General features: G+C 39.5%; 1 long non-coding RNA gene across 6 annotated transcripts in view; it reads left to right on the top strand.

Annotated features, from left to right (window-relative positions):
- The window catches only part of LOC121961138 (uncharacterized), a 218,047-nt gene extending 198,356 nt beyond the window's left edge, over positions 1-19,691 (top strand). For 2 of the 6 annotated variants that reach the window (XR_006107026.2, XR_015775501.1), the window contains exons 7-9: positions 17,873-17,992; positions 18,263-19,244; positions 19,343-19,691. This is a non-coding gene — a long non-coding RNA (uncharacterized LOC121961138). Of the gene's footprint in view, positions 1-17,872; positions 17,993-18,033; positions 18,164-18,262; positions 19,245-19,342 lie in introns of all 6 variants that reach the window. The other 4 variants (XR_015775504.1, XR_015775500.1, XR_015775503.1 and 1 more) reach the window with 4 other exon arrangements.
- Positions 19,692-20,021: the final 330 nt, after the last annotated feature.

Raw genomic sequence — 20,021 nt, 5'->3', positions numbered from 1 at the left:
CTTGATCACTACATCTGGAGGTGGCACAACAGGCATGTGTTTTCTTTAATGAAAGCACAGACAGTGACTCTTCAAATTAAATGTTTCAGCGTGGTAGTCTATATTTTTGATGTACAGATCCTGACAAGTGTAGAAGAAAAGGGAGTTATCACATTTTATTGTATTGTATTGTATTTTAATTTTAAAAATCCAGTGTGTAGGTTTTGGGGGGATATATTAGTAGAAATTGAGTAGAATATAGTTATTATGTTTTCTTTAGTTGATAATCTCCTGAAAATCAGAATCATTTTTGTACCTTAGAATGAGCTGTTTATGTCTACATAGGGAGCAGGTCCTCATCCATGGAGATTGCCATGTTTCTACAATCACCTCACCTGAATTGATGGCGCCATAAATAGTCGTGTCTTGCCACTTTACCCCTCCTGGTTATTTTTCTCGTCATCCGCCGAGCCATTTTCATTGTGTGTCACTGTGATTGACGTGGCTTTTAAAGAACAGTAAGGCATGACTAATGTGACTGACTAAGGACATAGATTAAAAGCAGCGCCCATGTGTGTATATTCCACCTCAATTGCTTTTTTGTGCATAGTGTGACAGGATGTGTAATGCACATACATTACAGATAATAGCTACTTAGATGCAGCAAGTGCTCTGGTTGGTGCGATTAAAATAGAGCTGGCTGTTCTTACAAAAAGTTCAGACACCTTCACCTCATGTTTGAGGGCATCGAGTCCTTCAAGAGGTGTCAGGGTACCATGGCACCACCGGTAGTCGTACTGTGAATTGTGTTGGTGGGGGGGTCACGTCCTCCTCCTTTCAGTCTCTCCGTCTCCTCCCTGAGAGAATTCCCCTCCTACTTGTGTGAAGCTGTTAGTGTGCTAATCGCTTCAGCCCCACTCCATTATCAAGGTGCAGTGTGCCTGGGGTAAGTGCAAGTCCCTCACTTCTCACTGGGTCTGTTGGGAACCGTTTGAATAAGTTGATGAGGGCTGCAGGAAAGTAGGGAAGAGTTGTGACTGTCATAACACAACCTGCTGAATCATCCACGCTGTGCATGTAAACAGCAGCCTGCTAATCATTTTTAATAATAATAATAATAACTGTATTTGTCCCAGTGGAATGAAGATAGTGTGACAGCTTAGATCACATTAAAGGAAAGGTTCACAAATGTCCTAGTTACTCTAAAACAGTAGTGCCCATATGTGCATTGAAACATTTTTTTGCTTGCTGAAATAGTTCCTGACTTCTGAAAATTTCAGCAGCTATTACGATTATGAAAGTTATTTTATTTATTTGCCCAATATTGCAAAAATGAAACTGCCCACCCCAGCTTTAATATAAGCTTAAAGCAATCTGAGTTAATCAAATCAAGTGGGTGTCTTCCCAAAAGTTAGTCTTTCTAGTGTTTTTTGTGTATCTTTAGACAATGTTTCCGTGTTGAGCAGCGATGGAAGGTTGAATAAACCAACTTTCTTGTCATACAGCCACTCTAGCGGCTCTGTTAGGCTATATTCTGGATGGGATAGAGCTGCAGGAGGAGAGTTTATTTTCTGATTTTCCTTTTCTCAGATTTAGTTTTTCATTAAAAAAAATATATATATATATTTGGCCTTTTTTGAGATTTATGCCAATGCCTGCTTTAACTTAAGATTAACCTTTCAATATATTTCTGACTGAAAAAAAGGGAACTACAAAGTCTCTCCCATGAGAAGCACGTGGGCAAAGAATATTTTAATTGCCAGTATGAACAGATTAATGATTACAGCAGGCAAAAGCTGTTTTAATGTACATATGGACATGTGAGTGCTATTTTAAACCATGGCGTTATCCTTTAACTGTCTTTTTTTCCCTCTACTTGAACCATACTGCATAGTTGATTCAAAAAGCGAGAAGAGGGGCAGATTAGCTTGGCCTCTAATTCAGACACTTCAGATAAAAAAGCCTAACTGATTGCATGTATGAAAATGCAATAAATGACATTTGAAGAACACACAGCTCAACTCTGCTTTATCGTTTTACCAAATGATATGCACTAAAGCATAAAGTAAGTGAAAGTGAAAAGTACACATCGGGATAGGAATGAAAGTAGTCTTACATATAGGCCTGTGTTTTGCTATACTGTTGCTGGTCTCCAGCAGAGAGAGATATGATAATTATGATAATAATGATATTGGATCTCTGCGCTCTGTTATTTTGTCAAATGAGCACTCTAAACCCCGTGGCTTTCTCCTATCAAATTTAGCTGGAAACTATACAGTGTATCAAGTTGAATGAACAGTTAACTACCAAACGTCCAGAGGGCGGTGAGCTTTTTGGCTTCGCACAAACCGTCAGGACAACTGAGTGAATTAAAGTCTGATATGAAATTTCCTGCATGGCAAAACAAGGCGGAGAAACGTACATAGAATTACTGAGATTACTGAGGCAAAGAGGAACACGGACTGCCTGTCGCTCTTGCCGAAGAATGAAAACAGCCATTAAATTCGGGCTGATGGGCCGTTCTTTTCCATAAGCCATTACGAAGACAAAATGCAGAGATTCACTTCAGTGCAGTGACACAAGGCTCCTATGATGCCATGGAAATGACGTTTTGATGAGAGGACGTGCTTTTGAAGTAATTATGGTGGTTTGACAATGCTGAAATAGAGTTGTCAAGCCCCTGACCCCATTATGGCTTGAAATTTCTTAACAAACTTTAATCCTTTTGAAACACTGAGGAATGACAATGCGATTTAAAACGCTTTGCCCTTGCTCATGGGGACTATTGACAGTAGTTGAAGCTTGAATTTACAGACTTATATTGAAGTAAAGAGCTCTTGCTGTAGCTCCAGGTCTACTTTTATTGAGCTACTTCTTCCATTTTCACATTTGTGTTGCTCTCTTGTGTAAAGTAACATTAGGTCATAAAACTGTAAAGTCTTTGTGTGTGTGTGTGTGTGTGTGTGTGTGTGTGTGTGTGTGTGTGTGTGTGTGTGTGTGTGTGTGTACCAGTGTGTGTTTGTGTGTGTGTTTAAGTTTAGACTTGTGTAGCCATGTATGCGATCCTCAGTGTCTGTACCTGCGAATATGTAAACATCTTAGCTTTTCATGGTGTGCAATTCATTATAAAGGTGCAAAAACAAAAATACATGTTGCAGATATCTAAAAAAAATCAAAACAAAGAAAACAATTAAGTCATCTACAAAGGTTTCACAGTGAGACATTTAAACTATTCATGAAAGGTTGTCACCTAATGAGATCCAATTAGAACAATGCCTAATCAGGTCACCTATAAAAAAATGTGTGTCTGTTATCAGATGGCTGCACGGATGATAACAGATTTGATTAAGGGTCTCAGTGCAGCTGTAGTATGTGGGGATTTATGTTGGCTGTCCTTAGCAGGAAGCTTTTATGACCCTCTATTGCATAGTTATTTATATGTGTGCAGTCTGCTGACAGCTGAAACAGAAAAACAACTTAAATGTGTGACCACTAGCAGTCAAGGAGATGTGCTGATATTTCAGTTCTTTTGTTATATAATTAAATTTTGATTGTATTTACTGTAAATGTTATTTCTTTACATTATGTTTTCATAATGAAAAATTCCTCTTCCCATGGAAACAGGTAACATCACTGTCAGCCCATTTGAACAAATACAGAATATATTACAGCTTACTGTATGTCAATAGCAGAGCTAGGAGTGGCTTTTTCTTAAAATTCCTTCAGTTTCATCAGTTTCCCCCACACTCTGGAGCACACATTCTATTTGCCAACTTCTCTATAAGTAATGCAGTTTACACCAAATTCCTACCCTACCTTTGTTATGGAACTTTAAACAATACACAATTTGTCCTCTTTTTAGAGTTGTTCCAATGCAGATACTAGTATCGGCAATGCATCCAATACTGGGTATAATGCTGAGTCTGGTATCGGTCAGTACTCAAGTTTAAGCATCAGTGGAGTACTACTATTTTATAGATAAAATTTACACCCAGAAGAAATGGCAATTATCCAGTTCTTTACACAACAAATCAAGCTGCGTTATGCAGCGACTGGCAACTACTCAGTCCCCCTGGTATTTTGCAATGTTGCAATCGTAACAATTCACGAAAATTCGGCCCATCCCTATGAATTCTGCACGACCTTGCAGTTTTTTCCAATCTCTGCAACTTTACTGCAAATTTGACTTTTAAGCAACGAGTAAAATCTTATTTGACTATAGAGCTGCATGCAGCGTTTTGATTCACTCAGCCCTCTCTCTCAGATTATTTTGAGACTAATGCTGCACCTGTGACAGTCACACACTGACAGTAATAACTGTTAGAATCATGTAATGAATGTTTTGACTTTATTTAAGTTTTAATGACACAGTTGAGTCATCTGGCTTTTATCCAATGTTTGTCACTGCTTTGTATTGGCTGGTACTGGGCAGAGAAAAGCAGGAGGGAAGCTTCTCACAGAGACTTTACTTTAGCAGTGCTTCAGAACAGCAGCAGTTAATTGCCCACAGTCAAGACTGACAACAGCAGTGGCAATATATTGGTAATATTAATTATTATTATTATTTATGTGGCACATTTTATTTTGTCCAAAGTAGACAGAATGTCTGCAACCTCTATAGCTAATATGATGGCCCCATGGCTCAGGTGTGTCCTTTTTGCAGATCCCTGTGGCTCAGAGCCGGCGAAGACTTGAGGACTCTGCAGTGGTTATTCTCACTTCTGATGGTCGATTCCATTTAATATAAATTAGTCAAAATATAAGCTTAATCTGTTATTTGCTTGATAAAGATGTCTACTGGGAAGCTTATTCGAAATGAATTGACGCTAAGTAGTAGTGAGTGATGCTCTTAGAGAGCCTACCTGTGTATTAATCCTCTCCTGATCCTGATTTTCATTCTGAACACGCAGCGACAGATAACTGACAGGAGATACATCTGTAAATAAATGAAAGCTTTTTACATTTTATGTAACATTACCCAAAACATCTTAAAACTGAAACCTTCATTTTTTCTCTTGCACTAATATTTAGTAAAAGTACATGCGTAACTGGGAGGCAGTGAGGCTTTAAAGTTAACCCAAAGGTCATTACTGATAAGTGCGCTACATATTTTTTTAAGGTTAAGTGTTAACTGCAGTTGGCTAACAGCTGCTGTAAAGTAAGTGTATGGATAAATGAAAAGGGAAATAAAAATTTGAATTCATACAAAAAAAAAAAAAACAACATAAATCGCCCTAACCTTATCAAATATATTACAGGTCTACTGGAGACCACTGAGTGCATGTTGCATGTACAACTAAAATAAAATAAAATCAGATGGGTAACGTCATCTAAACACAATATGGACACAATGGCAACAATTGAATTGATAGAATCCTTTAAAGTCCCAATTTTATCCTATAAAATGCTTTTTTATAACTTACTGATACTGACAGGAAGGAATGCAAATCCATAGCAAAATCCTGATAAAAACCTGAAACAATTCTGGTAAAATTGCTACATAATATACAAGACGTATATTGCTGGTGTACACTCTGTAGCCACTTGTTTAGTGCGTGAATATTGAAAGGGTAATTTTTCACATTTAGCAGAATGGAGGATCAGGAGATCTGGCAGCTTTTCTTATTCTGCTCAGTGAATTGCAGCTGCGATTATATTAATTTCATTATTATATTATGTTATGGCCTACATTTGAAGAATAATTGTCACTTTCCGAAATATATGCTGCTCACTTTCAGCATGCTTTCACAGCATGTTTCTATATAGGTGAGTGTCCGTGGTTGATAATGACTGACTCTGTCACCAGCTGATCAACCAAGTTAATATTAGCTTCTGCATGATGCAGATTTTTTACAACTTGTCAATCACCCGACAATGGAGATGACAGTTCATCATGCTGCATAGCTCATGTCACGTCAGTACAAGTGAAATATACACATATATATTTGTGCAATGCCTCTTTACTTGTTTACTGCAGTAGTTGGCAAACATTTCACCAGTTGGGAATGTGTTTGCGATCTGGGCTCTCCTCCTATATAGGCATCATAGCGACCATTGACGGTAAGAAGTGTCCATACTCGACTTTCTTACCGTCAAGATTTATAAATCAGGTACTCATGCACGTCATGCACTCAAAATAGCAAGTATGAGTACAGAGGCAGACTTGAGATACACCATTAGCCTGTATACATTATTCTTACATGCAGTTTCACCAGTGAGTCAAGTGTTGACCAACACTAAAAAAAGCTGCCAGCAGCTTTAATAAAGAAGTCAATTGTGTTGCTCCGGGGTAAAATAAATGTTGACTGTCTCTTTTTCCTATTCTGCCTCGAGAGAAATGATCAACTATACTAAAATACACAGTAAATGGCCAGATCAGTCAAACATGGCTGCTTTGCCCTAAAATCAAACAAAATTTGGGCTGTAAGTTTCAGTGTACAGCAGGAGATTCACCAGGCATCTCTCACTGCTTTCAATTTATTTTTGCATTGTTTTGTTTCCCCAATATTCTTCTGTATTGTTGGTATTTATTTGATTAGAGTTAAAATGTCAGTCCAGCAATAGGTCTGCTCTCTGCTACTTTTTTTTTGCCATTAGTGAACGTTGCATTTCTATCTTACAGCAGCATATATTACAGTGACAATTGATTACAGCTGAAAGACCAAATGAAGAAGCCACGCTTGTCTTGAAATTTAATATTGTGTATATTGAAAAGCTGTAGGTGGCTTCACCAAGTTTACAGTGGTGATAAATCCTGTGCTGGTGCCGCTGACAAACGTTGTCTTGAGTTAAATAATCGAATTTGATTACATCACTGACTTTGAGTAATATGGCTTATACTGGTTGCAGTTTTGCAGCAATCACTAAACCAGAAGTTTTAGAACAAATCTATTCCCCCCACAAGAGGAGCGAAGAACACCGAGGCATTATTTACAACAGAGACATACGGCAATGTGCCGCGCTAGATGTTTTAAATAACTGGACAACTGAATGACTCTAATAACCAAATAAAAAGCAAGCTGTTATCTTGAGTTATGTTGAGGGATGGGCCTCATGCACCTCCACTATTATGCCCGGGCTCCATGTCATCAATCCTGCCTATAGCACTAAATCCTGGCCAGGATCTATGAACCCCTATTGGTATTGGATTTCAGGACAGCCATGAAACCCTCAGTCAAAGCTTTAAAACATCATCTTTGTCTTAATCCACTGATCGATAGGTCTGACAGGTTGAAATAACACAATAAAGTAGATTTAGTGGTCTAGCAATGTGGGGACATTTCATACTTCAGATTAAAGGCTGGTGCATTGTGTTCTGAAAGAAGAAGTAAAACACTGTCACTGCTATCGAGAACATCCTGAATAAGAGCATCCACCCTTTGAAAAACATCATACATGGTGTTCTTCCGCAAAATGATTGATAGAATATAATTTAAGAAGAAAACATGAACGACTACACTGTTGAAAGAAATGTGTCTTTTGTACTATTAAGCTACAAAATCCAACTTCGCATCTTGAAGCAATTGTTAGTCAATATGCGAGACAGCAAAGACAGGATAATGGGCTCCCACATAACCTTTTTTTCAATAATATCTTCCATTTGTCCTGAGCAGTTGACTATAATTATATTTACAGAAAAGGTGTTCCATCAGCGTCTCGCTACATGATACATTTACATTACAAATGTGCTTTGGAGGGTCATTATTATGAGGACAGCCCTAATGAATAAATCTGTGTATGATTTCTTTCATATAATTTGTAATTGCGTACTTAAGCTGATTAATGCTAGCACATTTTCATTTAATACAGGATTTATCTGGGATACGTTTGTGTTGGAATCTGTCAAGAATAAGAAGCAAGTTGTGAATATTGCTCTCATAAACCGCAATTAGTTTAAAGATACCTCTTTAATGTGCAAAGTCATCAAATACTGATAAAATGTCATGCCCCTTGAGGTCTCATTGTAACGCACAAGGCAGCTGATACACATTGTAACAAGTGGTTAATGTTGTGTAACTGTCGCTCTTAGGTTTAGCTAATAAAAATGGCATAAACAAGTCATGTGAGTGATGTCAGTGTGCATTGGCTGCACATAATTGTGCAACATCAAATAAAAAATCGATTGACTTTTGTTTTCACACGGGACATAAACTATCCCCCTCCTTTCCCTCTCACCCTACATGGACTCCCTCGCTCTTAATAATATGTTAATTACTTTCAGTGTCAAGTATTGCAGTGGATTAGTATATTTATGTCAGTTGAAAGCCCAGTGCGTCTTATGAACATGCTAAAAAGGTGCCTTTGGCGTTGATATCACATATCGAAGGGCGTGACAAAGCAGCAGTATTTGACGCCCTGGAAATGAGAACAGACTGGTTGCCCAATGGTTAGGTGGGTGGGTGGATGGATGGATGGAGTGCTAGATTGATTCATTGTCATTTTACAAGTAAAATGAAATTACGTTTATGACTCCCAACACCCAGGGTCACTTTGGCACTGGGATAAAAGAGGAAACTAGCCCAACAAAAGGGACATTTGGGGCACATTCTGGTGGCTCAGAAGTGTCACAATTACGCACAGACATATATTTTAAAAAGGCCAAAATTGATATTTGTCTTTCTTCTTTTTGAAATTCATCTATTTGTAATCCTATTAGCCCTTATGAGAGTCCATCCCTGATCAGCCTCAGAAATTATCTTTGTGTATTGTTTCATCAAAATAAATCGAGAGGAAAGGAAAGCTTCATCTGTCTTTTTTCCTTAAATAATTGCAGGAGAATATGTTGATCACAAAAATAAAATACATACATTTATGATACAGGAAAATGAAATAGAAAAACATGCAGTGAATTTTTTTATAGGCGGTCAGAGAAGCTTATCAGTACTTAATTAGAAGGCATATAGCAGTCAAATAATCTAAAGACCAGCTTTGCACATACATAAGAGTGTATGGAGTGATGCAAGGGCTGACAGAAAGAAGTAGAATAGTAGAATAGAATAGAATTTCTTGATATATGTTTCTGGCCCTGGCCAATCAGTTTTTTTGTTTTTTACCTTAAACCTTTCAGTTTGTGACACTGTTGTTGTTTCTGATTTTTGTAGACATATCTCATACATACCTACTTAGAGGTGGCCATGACTGTGTAGTTCATTCATAGATAGAACTTATCATGCTAGTATTTATTCTTTTTCCTCATTGTTGTTTGAACCTTATCATTTCTGCTTGTTTGAGTATCCTGACAAGCGCTTTGAGCTGAAACTTGTTCGCTTTTGTTTTACTTGCTTTGCTTGTTTTGATCCTTGCCACAACCTTGCAGCTGATATGTTGTTGAAGTTTTGGAGCTGTGCATGCCGCTTTTCCACACTTTGACCTAAAGATGTAAACAAGGAAATAAATGTTTAATAGCCTATGCCCTAACTGCCTAATGTCACCATTAGAGCCCAACGTATTCTGAATTTTACAATTATACATTTTCATCCAAGCAGAGCATCCTACAGTTAAAAAACAAACCTATTGATGCTTCATTGTTACCTAAACCTGCTTGAAGCATGTGGGAGTTGAGCAACAACACTACAGCAAAGCCAAAGGGCTTTAAGACACTTACACTGATATTCCACCTTAATCCTAAACAATCCCACAAACAATATTCTTAAGTGAGGCACTTGACAAAGCCTTTCCTCTCTGACAGAGAGCCAAGGAGATTATCTGACGAGGTAGTCTGCTGCTATTAGCAAAAAGCTGTCTGTCATCAACGTCTACTTGATCAATTCAACATATACGTTCCAGGCGACATTGCGTTGACATGTAATCTCACACAGATGTAAGTGCCGCTCAAGAAGACAGATTGAGACCGGACCCCAAGACGTTTTGTTCATATAAATTACCCTGCATGACAAGCTGCCACTGCTGATATAGACCCATTTAAATGTATAAAGGGGCATCCTGTTGAAATTTGTCGCTGGGAGGTTAGGGAAGTTACTCTATCAGGAGGGTTCCCCCGGGGGCAGTAAGAAGCCGAACCACTGAGTGCTCACCCCACGAAGCCTATTGTTAGTCTAATGAACAGACAGGATTTGATTAAAACATTTCAAACATCATTTGGCCCGCGATGCGGTGCCAAGAGGCTCCCCCACCAAGCACACTTAACACCCCGATGATCGGAAGCGGGTGGCCTCACACTCCCCGCTCAAAGGTGAGCCCACAAATCACTGTAATGCATTCAGCAGGGGTCTCTCTCGCCGCCTCTGTCTCCCGCTCCCCTTCTCTTTGCCACTCGCAACGCTCGTCGTTAAAAATTCATTAGACGCTGTTTGTATCGCCTCCTCAAGGATGTCACGCTTGATGGCCGACTGTGTAGGAAAAGGCAGCTTCCGCAGGCCGGAGGGGATTGATGGAGCTCCTAGTGTGTGCTGAGGTACTCTCCATGGCTTTGATGTATGCTTCAGATCACAGTGTTACCGACATGCTTGGAGTTTGAATGAGACACACAAGTGGCTCAGTGCATGACCACAGATTGTGACCCCAGTGAGTTTAACTGCTGTTAGAGCTCTTAGACCCAAAGTGCACTTTTAGAATGTTTGAATAGCTGTAATTTTTTGAATGACTGTTACAAAACTATTGTGCAACAGGTGCAACATGACACCGCTGTAGTCAGGCAAACATTGCCATTTATTATTAAGTGAACAGGTTAAAAAACACATTTACAACTACACACATGAAAAATGTTTCTTCAGCGTTTCTGCGTCTGTAGGAGATTGTTGCTGCTAACTTCGCTGGAGGCATTACAATCTGACAGCGTCGACAATAAACTTTGTGATTCACCGGGCAATTTGGCTGTTAGAAAAAAATCTACCAGCCAAGTATTTTTTACTAGCCAATAACTACTTGCCTTTCCTTTCTCACATATACATTTATTTCAGTAAATTTTATTGAGAGAATATGCAAACCTAAAGAAGAGGCCAGAGCAGAATCTGAAGTAAAAGTATTAATATTATGAACAGTTTATCACCATAGCCTCTGTGTGAAAATGAGTTCCCTCTGCTAAGCTGTGATGCAATGTATCCGTCTAGGCTTTTATTGTGAAAGGTAAGAATGGAAGAAGTACAGCTACTGCACTGATGCTGTCACTGTGAGAGCCAAAAAGAGTTTGCCGTGTTGGTTCAAACTACGGAGCCTCTGTCTTTACATCCCATAACCTCATCAGTATACACCCAGCGTTAGCTCCCAGCAGACCAGCGGATGATGATAGTTTAGAGATCAGCTGATGTCTCGTGCTGTAAACAGAGCCACAGAATGAGGAGCACTCAAGACGGCTTAAAATCTAAAACGGCTTGCACTTAAATATCACCATCACATCTGAGATACCACTACCCAAATGTGAAGGTGATCAGATTAAATCTGTAAGACGAGTTTGGATATGAATGAAGGTTTAAATGTGTGGTGGTAAAGTGTGTCTAACAAAAAAAAAAAAAACTAAGTGTGAACAAATAAGAGCTAATCAACAAAACCAACTAAACCTATTGCCCAAGTCCCACAATACAAGCGAGTGCTTCACAAGTCAACATTAATTGAAAAAAATCACCAAAACAGTGGTATTTACCAAATCACAAATTCACTATCACAAGAGGCACAGGGGCAGACTGTTGGAGCAAAATCACAGTGCTGACAGGCCGTAAGACACGGTGGTGTGCTGCTGTTTTAGCATGCTGTGCTGTATGAATTGTAAATGTGGTTAAGAGGATGTAAATGTCAAACATATGCAGTGATAGGGAAAGTAAATCAGTAACTTGAAGAGCAAAGTTAAAGTCCCAACACTGCTGTAGTGTTTCCAAATTGAAGTGTATACAAATGGATGCTGAAACAACTCACGGGCATGATAATGGGAAACACTTTCACTTGTGTTTAGTCAAATGAGCTGAAATTGAAGTGTGATTTTAATGCACAGTATTTTTATTTTTGGGAAGCCGAAGCTCCACATTCACTCCCTCCCGTTCCTTCTTTATATTAATGCTAACCCCCCAGCAGATAATTTATTCAGGGCTCAGCATTTAGCAGGCCTAATCCTCTCTGCTGATGCTTTTAGGTGCACATACTGTACAGTAATTGTATAAAAGAGCAAAAGTGGGGTTTCAAGCACTCTGATAATCACCTACTCTTTGCCAAGAGCACACCAAAGGTAGTGTGGAAAATGGAGGGGGAGAAAAAAAAGAAGGAGAGAAGCCAAAAAACCTTGACACAGGAGAATCAGCTGTCTACTGGACCGGTGAGCCGGGTCAGGCTGATAGGAGCTTGGCCGGCACGGTCGGTGCGCTCAGGCTCAGTCCTGTCCTGCAACTCCGGTGCAGGTCCCCGGCCATAATGGAATCTGACAGGATGTAAATGAGTTTTTAAAAGAGCTGGTGAAAGCTGGTCATTTTTCTCATTTAGTGGTCCGGTGTGTTGGCCAGGTCCCCAGCTGTCACCCTGCATCCTTGCCTTTTCGCGGATACGGAGCGGCACTCAGCGTACAGTTGCAAACCTTGATTACTAATGCCATATAGTGTAGAGATGCAATTCACACTCGTAATGTCTTTTTCTTCTGTTGCTCAATATTTATTTTTTCTTTATTTCTCTTAAAGAAAAACATGTTCTTATGAATGCATTGTATGGATATTTCTCGGCATTGTTGGTTATTTAAAAATGTATATTGTTTTTTTTCCCTTTCATATAACTAACATAGAACTGTTTATCCAGTAGTTTTACTTAACCACTGCAACTGTCAATGCTTACTTTTAATTAAATATACAAATGGTATATCCATTACTTTAAGCTAACTATATAAGTCATATTTTTTCAAAGTGCGGTTGGCAGACCAATAGTCGCCCTGAGGAACCTTTTTTCCTGTCAACAGCTTACATTAAGTACACTACTTGACTACTGCGTCTAACTGCACATCTCGAAACACCAAGACAAGCCAGTCAACGTCAAAGAAGTAGCGATAAAAGCATTGGCTTTATTTTTCAGCCTCAGAGGTTGCCGCTTGATTTGAACACGTAGTGTTAACATATTAACAGCTGACTTAGATTGACAAATGTTTTTAAATTGCAGCACTTCTACTTTCCTCCTTTACACAAATGTGTGCATTTTTTTTTCTTTTTTTTGTTTGATAAACCCAAATTTATGTGGTTATTTGGTTGGGTTAGTTGAGTTAAGCTGAGTTAATTAGTCGAGCTTTCTATGAATCCCCCCTGAAAACTACAAAAGAATCCCTTCTGATACAAGTACCCCTGGTTGGTAGCGGCTTGTATAGAGGACTTTGTTTTTTGTTTTTGTTTTTTTGTTTTTTGAGCCTTCAAAGATTTGTTCCTGTCCTATTTAGAGGAAAAGAAACATTAGCCCCTTAAATGATTACTGGAGTCCTCATTATAATAAAGGTTTATGCTGGCAAATAACCTTAATATAACATGCTTTTAGGATTATGTTCATGCCATTAATTGTGTAACAATAAAATTATCAAAAGCAAATACACAACCCCTGCATGGTCTTAAGAGTTATACATGGTGCAGTCACCTCACCCAGATGCTCACAGGGCTGCTCAGCAGTACCAGTGCAGCATTAATGAGCAGCGATAATGACTAAAGGCAGTTAGTTAGAGTTAAATGGAGCTTGAACACCCAGCTGACAATGAACCATCTACCACAGAGAGGTTGATCAGGGGGAGTAAAGGCAAAGCTCAGGCCCCGAGCTCTGGAGCTTAACCTGAGACTTCACATGTCGAACTCTACACAGCAGAAAGGCGCTCGATGCAGCAAAGGGTGAGGACAGCGCTACTGCTGGAGATATACGCTAATTAAGCTTCTCATGCCAAGTATGAAAGGCTTGGTTTGAAATTTGTTTGTTTGTAAACCACTAAATAACAATTTCATGTTTGAGAAAAGGTATATAATTATAATGATCAGCAGTTGCAACACACGTGATGCTCTGTAAATCGAGCATTTGAAGACTAATTGTGAGCTTAGAATATTAAGAAGACTTTTTATGCTCAAAAGTTAGTCATTAAAACAACACTACTAAGTTATTAACATTTTGTATACCAAGAGTAGATCTGTTTTTATGCAATGATTGCTCTACAGTTTGTAAAAAGACATGGTTGTATCTCAAGTCACTTGATAATGTGATTCTCTTGTTAACCCCATTTATTAAAATGTGAGAATTTAGATTTTAAAATAATATAATTCGATTGTCGATTAGGTTGCCTTTCATTTCAACCAAAAGAAAAGAATTTTACTGTATGCCAGCTGTGCTTTCTAAAATGTGAAAACTTTGAATCTCAATACCTTAAAACTATCAGATAACACACAATACCTCAACATTTTACCATCAGGAAATTCTCAGTGTTAAAAACGTGCTTGCAATAACTTTTTTTTGGCTGAATTTGTGAAGGCAGCAATGATATATTATCAGCTTTTAATTTGATATGGTGACCGTGTTGCAGTTTCTATTTACTCATGCAGCATTTATAGAGAAACATAAGCATTAACTTGGGGTCCTGTTTCTGGCCACTTAAAGATGTTATGTTAAATATTCACTCTCATTTTAGCTCTGTTTTTGATCTCCACCACCTCCTGCGGGAAATATCTGGCCTTGCTTTATGTTCCTCTATGTTCACCAGCTAGCAGCTAACATTGTCTGTCTGGGCAGATTGGATACATTGGACAGAAGGGGTTATTTCCTGGTCTTAAAAGGTAAGTCAATGTAGAAGTTCTGTAAACCTGGAGCGGCTTATCTGGTTGCAAAAAGAGGTCTAATGTATAAAAGTCTCTGACAAATTGACCCTTCTTCTCACTTTTATTACCTCAGTAAACATTTTTCCTAATCATTTCATGGTTTCAATCACTAGGTTCAGTTCTTCATCAACACAACATGGTGTTCATTTCTTTTGTATAGTCTGATTTATTGGAGCCTTTTATCTGATGACAATTGCTTGCTGTGGCTGGAAATGACACTGGTGAGAAAGGTGAGAATGAACCCAAACAGTAAAATTGCTGGCTTTAAAACCAAAACAAAGCAATAACCTGTAAGACGCCTATATGCTCTGTGAAGCTGAGGAGAGCTGGGTAATAATTATGTGTGGCATTGTCTCTACATGCGACCCCCTCCACATTAGTCACTTATTTGTTCATAAAATTTCAAATATAGCAGCTTTAAAGCTTGTTGTTGCTATTAATTAAAGTAAAAACAAGAATTAAAACACAGGTGAAACCTCCATAAACTGCCGTTTAAAGCAAAAGAAATTATGGATGAACCCTGTCTTAAAACCACATGACATGTCATGAGTTCATTTGTTCTTATGTAGCCAGCGTGTCACCAGCTGAGGTAATGTTTTGTCTCTCGTTGCCCTAACCTTGACAGATTATTGGCCATGCTGAGAAAACCTGAACCGTTTTATAGGTTGAAAATATTGGCAGGGGAAGGCATCCTTGTGAGGTAAGCAGCTGTGCTGGCCATATTGTGTATCGATCCGCCTTGTGCTGTGATGGCTGCACTTAATTAGATTTATATTGTAAACAAAGACTCACAGTATGAAATTTGAATTAGCAGATAAATGCTATCCATCAAAGCAAATAATAATATTTTGTGCAGGGTGATGCAGTATTGGTATTTCTGAGATTTATCTGGGCTGTAAATGGAGGGAGAATCTTTTACCCTCAGGGTTTACTGCAGGCTGTGGAGCTGCATGCAGCCTGTGTACTCTCTGCAGGCATTGCTCTTTGACAGACACATTGACCAACAAATAAACAGAAATATGCTGGAATGCAAACACACTGGCCTGCTCTCCCATCATTCCATAGACAACATAAATATGCAGAAACACGACGATGATAGCTTTAAAAAAGGAGGAAAAACCCACCTATGGCTCCGGTCTATAATAGCTGGCCCAATCTGACATCCCACTTGTATCGTCATACTCTGCAGGGCTTTTTCTCTCTTCTTTTTTTGTTTTATTGTACCTGCTTATAGTCGTGGCTCCAGGAAACTCCACATTGTCCCGTCTTAATCGAATTATAACATGTAGAGGCATGACTCCAAACACTGTCAGAAAACCTCAAGGATATAGAGCAGATTATTGGAATTCAATCTGATGTAATTAAAACCCCCACCCGACAATCGGCCTCTTACGGAAATAAAAAATCCCCTTGGTTACTTTAAGGTCTCATTTGCGGCTTCAGATTTTCCTGTGTACACAGAGTCATAGAGGGTGGTGCACAGGATGATCCAGCCAGATCGCTGTGTTAGCTCTCACAGTACAAGTCAAGTGTGGGTGAGCATAATGGTTCAAACTAGGATTTAGAGCGAGAAGCCAGGGTTAAGACCTTTGCTTCTCTGTGTTTATATTGGAATCAAAAGACTGTTTCCTGCATGAATTCAGAAGGGATTCAGATGGATTTATGCGTCTTGTTTTAGGAGGTTCACACATACTCCCAGTGGTGTAATGTAGGATATATCAAATACCTGTAGCAAATATTTCCATATACCTGCAAATGCCTGTAGCAGTTTTTTCCCCCATTGTACAGCATGTGTGCTTGCCTCTGAAGAACAACTGATGTGCATATACGCTTGATACTAGAGACTGTGCAGAAAGTAGCTTGGTCCTCTGTGTTTGGGATTGCCTATTCCCTCTCTCTGACCTGGCAGGCATCACATAACAGCTTCATAAAAGGCAGTGTCATAGTTATTTTTCTGGCAATTCTACAAGGGGAGTTCATCAAATAATGTCCCCAACTCAGTTGCATACAGAGATTTTTTTTCAAACTTGTAAATTTTGTACACACATTTCTGTTTGGGTCTTCTTGATATTTATAGGAATTTCAGTCGTGCAGCAAAGTTCAACATGGCCACTGCTCTTGAGGTTTGTCAGAAGCAAAGAGCTATTATAGAATTCCTTGTTGCAGAGGGAGGAACCCCTATAAACATCCACAAAAGAGTGGAAAATGTATGTCATAGTATAGCATGTGGTAAAAACGTATTATAATGTCATGGAATAGCATGTCTTAGTATAGCAAATCGAAAAAACGGCTGCAAATGTCATAGTATAGTAGGTCAAAATATGTCATTGTATAGCACGTCGAAAAAACGTCTGAAAACACTATACAATAGTATGTCTCAGAAATTACTGAAAAATATGGTATAGTATTTCGAAAAACGTCATAGTGTAGCATGTTAAAAAAACAGCAGAAAATATCATAGTATAGTGTGTTGAAATATGTTACAGTATAGCAAGAGGTAAAAACGTATTAAACCTCATTGTGTAGTATGTCTAGGTATGTCGTCATATAGTGTGTTGAAAAAACAATGAGGAACGCCATACTACAGTATGTCAAAAAACATGCTGAAAACATCATAGTATAGTATGTTGAAATATGTCATATTATAACATGATGAAAAAATGGCTGAAAATTGTTATGTTTGGCATGTTGAGAAAAACATCTGAATATGTTATTATTATAGCACGTCGTTGATGTAAAGAGGTTTCAGCATCAGACGAGTCTTCTGATTCGGGTTATACGCTATATTCACCAGCCAAAAATGCCAAGCGCTTGAGGGACTGAGGACCAGCTGTGCTACAGCTACAAGGCTGACAGGACTGCTCTCTGCTGGGGGAACACTGAACTTTTTAAAAAAAAAATTATTTTTTTTGCACATTTTTGTCAGAATGACAACGTGAAAGGGAGAGAGACAGGGGACATCATGCAACCAAGGGCCACAAGCCAGAGTCAAACCCACAGCCACTGCGACAAGGACACTTGGAAATGGGCCACCTGCTCTATCCATTGAGCCACAAGACACCCTGGACTTTTAATACTGTGACATTTTATGTGGTCTTGTTTTAATTCATTTTCAAATTATTTTACAGTGGAAGTGGAGGCCATGGCGGCGGATGATGTCACCGATGGGGAGGAGGTAAATGATGAAGAGGAGGGGACCAAGCACCGAACCTTGAGGGACACCGTGGGACAGAGAGGCAGTGGAGGAGGTGCAGTTATTGATCTTAATGATTTGTTGTCTGTTTGTAAGATAAGATTTAAACCAGGTGAGGACGGTGCCAGTGATGTTGAGGAAGGATTGGACACGATTTATGTACTAACATCTGCTAAATAAGCTTTCAGTGGACCACTCAGGAGAGAGCGGCTTCCAAAGACTCAAGGCCGGTTTCAGCTCTCCTGCAGTCCTCACGCACCAGTCTTCAGTTTGTGGTGGAAGTGGATGCCTCTAACATAGGGGTGGGGGCTGTCCTCTCTTAAAGGTCAAAGAAAACAAGCTGCATCCCTACGCTTTCCTCTCCTGGAAACTCTCAGCCTCAGAAAGGAACTATGACATGGGTAACTGTGAACTGCTAGCCATTACAGTGGCTTTGGAGGAGTGGAGGCACAGGTTGAAGGGGGAGCGAACAGCTTTTCCTCATCTGGATGGGCCACAAGAACCTAAAGTATAGAAGGTCAGTGAAAAGGCTAATGTCATGTTCAGGCAAGTTGAGCGCTTTTCTTGAACCATTTCCACTTCACTCTATCTTACCGTCCTGCCTCCAAAAACATCAAGCCTGATGCTCTCTCATGTCTGTTCTACTCTGAGCAACCCAATAATGACCCTGATCCCATCCTCTCCCCTGTGTGTGTTGTGGGCTCTGTCACCTGGGACATTAAAAACAGTCATTGAAGTAAATGCTATCTATCAAACACCAGCCGGCTACACGCCAGAACAACCGTTTGTTCTTCCTGACGTACATTCACTGGGTTATTCACTGGGCACACGCATCCCAGTTTTTCTCCTACTTACAGGAGCAGTCAGAATGCTTGGATGTCCATGAAAAATCTACCACTCAGAATGGAGTCTCAGAAACTTGCTCCCCGGGTTTGTTGGTCCTTTCCCCATCTCAAAAGTTATTAATCCTGTGACTGTCAAACTGAAACTCCCCAGGGCTATGAGAGTCCACCCAGTCTTCCACGTTGAGTCTTATTAAACCTGTCAAAGTCCTTTGGTCCCTCCCTCCAGGCCGCCCCCCACTCCATGTTTCATTGATGTTGTTCCAGTCTACAGGGTGTGTAAGCTCTTGGCAGTTTGGCGCCAGAGTTGAAGATTTCTGTATCTGGTGGACTGGGAAGGTTATGGGCCTGAGGAATACTCTTGGATTTCTGCTAGCAACATTGTGGATCGTTCGCTCATCAGGGACTTCCATCAGGCCCATCCTGGCAAACCTGGGCCCTCTGGTGCCGGCTGTTGAGGGGGAGGTACTGTCATGCTTCATCCTGTTAGTTTAGTTATCTTTTCTTTTCATTATCTTGTACTGCCTGTTTTATTTAGACGCTCACATCTTCTCTCATTTCAGGTCCTGTGCTTCCTGCCCCTGTCCTCTCTCCTGTGTGATTACCTGCCCAGCCCTAATATGTTGCACAAGTGTCGAAATGTCTCCCCTGCCCTTTAGTATGAAGTCTCTGTGCTCACCATAGACCGTATATAAAGATGGACAACATTACAGTGCCCCCTGAGTGAGGCTATTCAATCTCGATCGCCCCCTGGTGTCTGATTGCAGTCCAGGTCCTAAGGCCCAACCCTCCGTGTTAGTGAATGGACATAGGCCAAACTAAAAACTCAAAGTACATGCCGAATAATTTTTTTTCACAAAGATGGTTTCTGTCACTGAAGGTAGTTCTCATCACTCTGATGTTTGTTCAGATGTTTGTGTAATATAATAATACATTAAAACCAAACTTATTAGAAAAACAAAATAGGGCTTTTCCGTTTTGTGATTTTGTTTAGCTATGTTTATGTCTTGTTGAGGTCTAATTCAATACCTCTCTGCCTCATAATGACAAATCCTGTGATTTTATTTAGAAGAAATTCTAGAATATTGGAAATTAAATAAAGGCTCAACCTTAAGTCCAGGTCTTGAGTAAGATGCATTTAAAGCCAGTTTTAGGGGCAGATTAATACAACATGCCTCTTATTTAAAAAAAAAAAAAAAAAAGAAAGAAAGAAAAGACAGGCTACTTATTGTTTACTTGATT

This window comes from Plectropomus leopardus, chromosome 22, assembly GCF_026936395.1.
Source record: "Plectropomus leopardus strain MGB_pleo_1.0 chromosome 22, ASM2693639v1, whole genome shotgun sequence".
Classification (NCBI taxonomy): Eukaryota; Metazoa; Chordata; class Actinopteri; order Perciformes; family Serranidae; genus Plectropomus; species Plectropomus leopardus.
This window is presented reverse-complemented; position numbering and strand designations above follow the sequence as displayed.